Source organism: Suricata suricatta, chromosome 6, assembly GCF_006229205.1.
Source record: "Suricata suricatta isolate VVHF042 chromosome 6, meerkat_22Aug2017_6uvM2_HiC, whole genome shotgun sequence".
Classification (NCBI taxonomy): domain Eukaryota; kingdom Metazoa; phylum Chordata; class Mammalia; order Carnivora; family Herpestidae; genus Suricata; species Suricata suricatta.
In genome coordinates, this window is record NC_043705.1 from 77,537,030 (window position 1) to 77,545,383 (window position 8,354).

The window sequence follows — 8,354 nt, forward strand, 5'->3', positions numbered from 1 at the left end:
TCCTTTTAGAGAAACACTACAGAAGAAACCAAAAAACAAGGGATTCATATTTTTAAATTGTTGAAATAAAATATAAGGCACTTCTTCAGCAAATAAAAACACAGATCAATACTTTTGTACTACTCTCAGAATTTGTATTGGTGCCATACCGCAAGTATGTACATATAATCTCTAAGTTAACCACTAAAACAAACAGGAAAACATAAAGGGAAACAGAAACAGAAACTAATCTATTCCAAAGATAGGAAAAAACCAATTTTGGGATATGTATGTCAAATGAAAAATCTATTAGGAGATGATCAATGTAAACACAAAATAAATAGGTTAAATAGTCAAATGTTTTAGATATGAATATGAATCTAGAGGTATTCTATTAAAGAATGATAACAATTTATTTTGAGTCATATTCTTTTTCCTCCAAAAGTAGGGCCTAGTCATTATTTCACTTCTTCCTATTTACACAATTTTATACCCATCAGGAGAATTAAAAATATTTACAACATAAAAATTAATATAATTAATTAATTATGGGGCACCTAGATGGTTCAGTCAGTTAAGCAAATGACTTTGACTAGGGTCATGATCTCATGGTTCGTGGCTTCAAGCCCCACAACAGGCTCTCTGACAGCTCAAAGCCCGGAGCCCACTTTGGGTTCTGCATCTCTGTCTCTCTGCCTCTCCCCTGCTTACACACACACACACACTCTCTCTCTCTCTCTCTCTCTCTCTCTCTCTCTCACAAATAAATAAAAACATTAAAAATATTTTAAAAATTAATATAGTTAAAATACTATGTTAGGTAACTGGGGAAATAATGCATATACAAAAATAACTGTGGTAGTACAAGGCACATGTGTTAGATGCAGTAAAAATTTCATCAGTATTTTTTGAATGTATAGTTTGAGACCAATGGCATCCTATACACAAAAAAGCTGGTGAGGTTAAAGGTACAATCTTGCCTTGAGCCAGAGTGCTTTTATTTTGCACCAAATGTTTAGGTCAATTTGGAGGCTGAAATTTTTATCTCTAAAAATATCTTCAAGTTAACTAAGTGAACTAATGAAATTAGTGTTCGTTTCAGGAGAGGCTCAAATTTTGATGCAAAGCCTAATCATGCACTTTAATGCAGCTCTTTACTTTTGTTACATTTTCACATTTGTTTATTGTCATTTCAGTAGCCAACCGCTTATTCATCCTGATTATCTTATCGTCCTCTGGAACTAAATCTGAAATGACATATGGTCAGTCGAATTTTCAATTTCAGTTGCAAAGTTGCTCACAGGAACTTTAAAAAACCACATGAATCTTTCACAGCAAATTAGAGTCAAGAAAAGCTTCACCCAAACTGCTGCAAGTAAAAAGTCAACACACTGCCATCACGGCACATACACAAGCTAAAGGAGATCCTTTATTTTCCCAGTACTAAGTAATACCTTATGAAATTGCCCTCACATCTGACAGTTTAAATAAACATTCATTTAATTGTAAAATGTCTTCATTTTGGTAATCATTTATTAATAAGAAGCCAACATTTGCCAAACATTATGTGTCTGTCACAAATGACTCCCAAATCATTTTTTACATTATTATATTTATCTTTAGGCCACTGTAAGAAAGGTATCACTATTATCATCATTTTATGCTTTTTATTTTTTTATGTTTATTTAATTTCAAAAGAGAGAGACTGAGCATGAGCAGGGGTGGAGAAGAGAGAAAGGGAGACACAGAATCTGAAGCAGACTCCAGGCTCTAAGCTGTCAGCACAGAGCCTGATATGGGGCTCGAACTCACAAACCACAAGATCATGACCCGAGACGAAATCAGATGCCTAACTGACTGAGCCACCCAGGCGTACCATTATTATCATCATTTTATAGATGAGGAAACTAGGGCCTTAACATGGCTAGCAGATGATGTGTGTTTCCTGATATGAAACTGGAGTAAAAATTCAAATTTCAACAATTTGAGTTCATGGTGGATGTGGTTTTATCTATCAATTAATTAAATTATTAATAACATAAATATGATCCATAAAATAGTATTAGAACTTAACAAACTCATGTTTTAATGACATATGAATGTGATGTATCTAAAAGAAAAACCAAATAGTTACTCAATAAGTGCTAGAGAATTCCATTAAATCGAAAACCTAACAAGACTGAATCGCATAAAATTTCTTTTCTCAGAAAAGCAAGGAAATAAAGCTAAGGCTATGTCTTAATGGAAGTATTTATTTTCTGGATCAATTAGTGTTGAAGGATACAGCTTTTGATAAGTCACTAGCTAGGCAGACAATACATTTGCCATGTTAAGAATAAAAAGGAATAAAAATAGAAACTCTATAGACGTCAAAGGACACAAAGAATCTTTTTTTTCTGTAATTCAATTAATGAAAATCCCAGTGTAAAGCAAGAGATATATCCATAGAGGTGGGGAAAGGGGTCTAGGAGCTAGAGACTATGACAACTCAGGGATTTAGGTGCAACCTGAAGCATTTCTGGCATATAATAATCATATTAATCATGAAAATAATGATAAAAGCAATTGTGTTTATGATGGATACCTATCACTGAATCCAGTGGAATACAGAGTTAAGAATATAGGTTCTTGGGGCACCTGAGTGGCTCAGTCAGTTAAGCATCCAACTTTGGCTCAGGTCATGATTTTACAGTCCATGAGTTCAAGCCCCGCATTGGGCTCTATGCTGTCAGTTCAGAGCCTGGAACCTGCTTCAGATTCTGTGTCTCCCTCTCTCTCTCTCTCTCTCTGCCTGCCCTCACACTTTGTCTTTCTCTGTCTCTCAAAAAATGAATAGACGTTTAAAAAAAAACTTAAAAAAGATTAGGTTCTTTGGTTAGAAAGGCCTAGGTTTGAATAAAGCTCTGTTATTATTTCTGCAATATTATCCAAGTCACTTTATTTTTTCTGTCTCATCTTTTTAATGCCTGAAAGCATCAACCCAGACAAGTCCTCAGATGACTTGCTAGCTTCACAGGGAAAAACAAGACTGTAAACTTTTGCAGCTAATTCACTGCCTTCAAGACCTCAGCCTAACATAAAAGGAAGAAAGCATGAGTAATCATTTTTCAAAGTAGCATGTAAAATTATGGGCATATTAGTAGCTGTGGTGCACTGCAGAGGTGGACCATTACACAACGGAAAGTCAGAAGGCCCATTTTTTAGACTCTCTATGTCTGGTGAATTTCTCTGAATCTCTGAAGAAATAATCCTGCTTAAAATGGTAACAGCCTTTGCTTTTCTTTCTCCAAGAATCCCTGTTTTTCTCCTTTTTGTTCTTTCCTACTTCAGAAGGCAGGTAAAGAATCATATTTTATCTATGCTCTGTGAGTTTTGTGTCTGTGAGCACCTACAGAGGTGACAAACATTGATTTTCATCTTGAAACTAAAACTAAAAAAATGTACAGTTTATATGATCAAATACACTAAAAAGAATGTAAGATTTTCACCGTGATTCCCACTGCCTCTCTTCTTTCTCCTCTTTCTTGGCTCTGCTGGCTCTGACTCCAAATAATGCATGCAGACAAAAACTATCATAAAGTTCAGATAATCTGGAGATTCCTTAATCTGATCTTCCATATTCTATTTTTTTTAAAACATTTACTTATTTATTTTGAGAGAGAACAGGGGAGGGCAGGGGGGGGGAGAGAGAGAGAGAGAGAGAGAGAGAGAGAGAGAGAGACAGAGAATTCCAAGCAGGCTCCACACTATCAGAGCAGAGACTGTTGCAGGGTTTGATCCCATGAACTGTGAGATCATGACCTGAACTGAAACCAAGAGTTGGACGCTTAACTGAGCCACCCAGGGCACCATGTGAACTTCCATATTTTAAATGAGAAAAAATGTAGGTCCAAAGATTCAGAAACTATAGTGTCTATATGATAAGAAATTGGGGTCACAGTTACTGAAAGGGCAGTGTGGAGATGGGTCTCCTGAGTTTTAGATAATAAATGTTCTATGTTCCTCAGTATATTTTAGCTACTGATATTATACACATAATGCCATAGACTTAATTCCATAATAACTCAAATTACTGTGCATAAGTATAGATATTGTAAAATGACACCGTAAATATTTATTTGACTTTTTTGAATTCTCAGATCCACCATCATTTAAATTCATAGAATTGAAAAAAGATAATATCGTGTACAATAAAAGCTTCCTAATAAATATTTACTAAATGAATAAAGGCACTGACTCTCAGGAATACTATATGCAATATATAGAGAAATTTGTAAGCATATTAAGATTTCATAAAATGTGAATTAAAAATAAATGTGATAGCATCATATTTTAATGCAGAGTAGTACCTTCACAAAATTCAAAACAAACTTATGGTTTGGGGAAAAACTTTATATTTGTCATGGTGGATTATTACAAGTTAAATTATTAAATTTAAAACCCAGTAATTTAACTTACCTGATAATTTAAAAATGTATCAATATACAGATACATGTAATTTGTGGAATTACATAATTTTGGCTTTGTAGAAATAGATTTTATTACAGCCATTTTTAAAAGTGATAATCCACAAGTATGCATTGATATTTTAATTAAACTTCTTAGTAATTAAGAGTTTTTAAAATATATCTTCAATTTAAATCATCAGAAAAATAAATGATGGAAACACATTTAAATTATTTTTTAGTTTTTCATCATGTGATATCATATTTAATCTCTAATGTATTTCAGTTTTCTTTCAACGTATCTTTCCCACATATTTAAGTAAGTTAAATTTTAAGTAAGATTGTGTGTTATAGATTCTTTCACATCCTATTCAGGTGCTTACTATAGAAATTCAGATGCCTTTGAAAACTGTGAATGTCAATACAAATCTTCCTGATATCTTATAGACTTTCTACCTTGCAAGGAAAGGAGGGAGAAAGACTAAGACAGATTTTTTTTCTATCTATATTTTAAATTCTTCACAGAATGTAAGAAAGTGCATCATCTCCCATAATGTGCAAGAGATTGAATTTTAAAAGTCATATGTACTTGTCTTAAAGAATAAAATGTTTTAGGGGTTCCTGGATTGCTCAATTGGTTGAGTGACCCACTCTTAATTTTGGCTGGGGTCATAATCTCACTGTTCGCTGGTTTGAGCCCCATGCCAAGCCCCATGTGGGGTCATAATCTATAGTTTTTGAATTTTTAGCCCCACGTCAAGCCTCACGTAGAGCTTTGCACTGATAATGTGGAATCCGCTGGAGATTTTTCTCTCTCATCTTTCTCTGCTCCTTCTCTGCTCAGGTATATGTTCTCTCATGCACTTGCTCTCTCTCAAAATAAGTAAACAAAAAAATAGGAGGGCCTGGGTGGTTCAGTCAGTTAAGTGTCCAACTTCACTCAGATCACGATCTCATGGTTCATGAGTTTAAGCCTTGCGTCGGGCTCTGCTGACATCTCAGAGCCTAGAGCCTGCTTCAGATTCTGTCTCTCTCTCTCCTGTCTCTCTCTGCCCCTCCCCCACTCACATTCTCTCTCAAGAATAAACACTTAAAAATTTTTTTTAAATAATTAACAATATGTTTTGATTCCTAGTATTTTTAAACTAAAAATAATCAATAAAAGGTTTTGACAGACAAACAGGCAAAGGCCATGGTTAGATGATAATCTGAACAGTAATGTAAATTACTAACAAACATGAAATATTCAATTTGGTAGCATAAGAATCATTTAGAAGTAAGACAATATGACAATAACTATTATAAAGGATGCTTTGTTGTTGTTTACAGGAAAGTACTCTCTGTGAGAGAAGGCATGACGAAACACATACTCTTATATGCAGATGCTGGGGTTCTAAACTATTACAAGCTTCTAAAAGGCAGTCAGACATGATATATCAAGAATCTTGAAGTAGGTATACTCTTTTGGTTCAATAACTTCCAAAGTCAACAAGAGGAGGATGAGAAACAACAGTATTTCATATGGGAAGCTAATATTTGAATAAAATATTTAAGCACAAGAATGATAACATTGCTCAAAAACAGTATGGTATTGGCAATAAAACAGACACATAGATCAACAGAACAGAAGAGAAAGCCAAGAAATAAACCTACACATATATGGCTACATTATTTATGGAGCCAAGAATAGGGAAAAGACACTCTCTTCAATAAAATATGTTGGAAAAACTGGACAGCTATATGTAAAATATGGAAACTGGACCATTGTCTTAAGTCAAACACAAAAATGAAATAAAAATGGAATAAAGACTTGAATGTAAGACCTGAAACCATAAAACTCCTAGGGAAAAAGAAAGAAAGAAACAAACAAACCAAAAGCAAGCCTTAAGGAGTAATCTCTTTGACATCAGTCTTGGTGACAATTTATTGAATCTGACACCAAAGCAAAGGCAGCAAAAGCAAAATTAAACAAATGAGGCTACATCAAGCCAAAAAGCTTATACTATCAACAAAATGAGAAGGCAAACTACTGAATGGAAGAAAATATTTGCAAATCATATCTCTAATAAGGGGCTAATATGTATCACATATATATACAGAACTCATACAATTCAATGGCAAGAAAAAATCTGATTACAAATAGAAGATCTGAATAGATATTTTTCCAAAGAAGACATAGAGATGGCCAACAGATATAAGAAACTATGCCGAATGTCACTAATTGCCAGGGAAATGCAAATCAAAACCATAGAGAGATATTACCTGTTAGAATGGCTATTGTCAAAAAGACAAAAAGTAACAAGTATAGGAGAAGATGTGGAGAAAACGGATCCATGTGCATTGTTGGTGGGAATGTAAATTGGTGTAACCACTAAGGAAAACAGTATCAAGTTTCCTTAAAAAATTAAAAATAAGATTATAGTGTGATCCAGCAATGTTCATTTCTATTTATCTGAAGAAAACAAAAATATTAGTTTGAAAATAATGCCCTATGTTTACTGCAGCATTACTTATAATTGCCAAGATATGGAAACAACCTAAGTGTCCATTGATGGATGGATGGATAAAGAAGATGTGTGTGTTTATGTTTGTGTGTGTATATAATGGAATAGTATTCAGCCATAGAGAAAAATAATTTCTTGCCATCTCTGACAACATGGATGGACCTTGAGGGCATTATATTAAGTGAAATAAGCCAGACAATGAAAGACAAATCCCATATAATCTCACTTACATGTGTAATCTTAAAACAAAACAAACTCATAGATACAAACAGAAAAAAATACAAAATTTTAAGAAACAAAAAGGGTGCCTGGGTGACTCAGTCAGTTTGGCATCCAATTCTTGATTTTGGCTCAGGTCATGATCTTGTGAGATGCGGCCCTATACCAGGCTCTATGCTCACAGCACAGAGCTGCCCCTTCCCACTCATGCTCTCTCTTTCAAAATAAATAATTAAAATAAATAAAATAAATAAAACTTCAAACAGAAGTTTGGTGGCTCCCAGAGGCAAAATGTGGTGACTGGGTCAATGGATAAAAGTAGTCAAAAAGTTCAAACCTCCAGTAATAAAATAAGTAAGTCATGTGACTATAATGTGCAGCATAATGGTTATAGTTAATAATACTGTATCACATATATATAAAAGTAGCTAAGAGAGTAGATCATGAAAGCTCTCATCACAAGGAGAAAAAAATCTCATGGTAATGAATGTTAATAAAAGTAAGTTAAACAGTATCTGGCATTTAGTAAGCCCTCAAAAAAAACACATTTTGTCCAGTAAAAATATTGTGAGCAATTCTAATTTATAGGAAATTTTATTTTTACATTTATTAAATTTACTAGGACAAGTATTTATATAGTTTAGTATTAAAAAGTTAATGAAATTAGTTATCTATAACAGTCATGGAGACAGTGAAATAATCATGAATATTAGAGTCTGTTAATTGTAATAAAGTCCAAAACTGTGCATTGTAAATATAATTATAAAATGAATATATTAAAAAACATTTAGCGATAATAAATTATTTATTTGTTTAGTGATATAAATAAAATTGAGAAACTAGATAAGATTGGTAGGGAATAAAATAGAAGAGTGGCTTTGCATTCATGTAGTTTGGGCACACTTTTATTGTTGACATTTATAACTAAAACATATTAAGGCATTATTTCACCCAAAAATCCACAGAATTTATACTTCCTAATCCCTAAAAATGATGAGAGGAAACAACAAGAGAAAGAGAAAGCAAGAGAAAAAAATGGAAATATGAAGAGGAGAAATCATAAAACAAGGTATCAGAAATTAGAATGTATAATTCATGCTATATATATATATATATATATATATATATATATATATATAACAACATTTCACATGGAAATCCCAACTGATTACTCATGAGTCAGAATCCTCATTCTACTCATAACTAA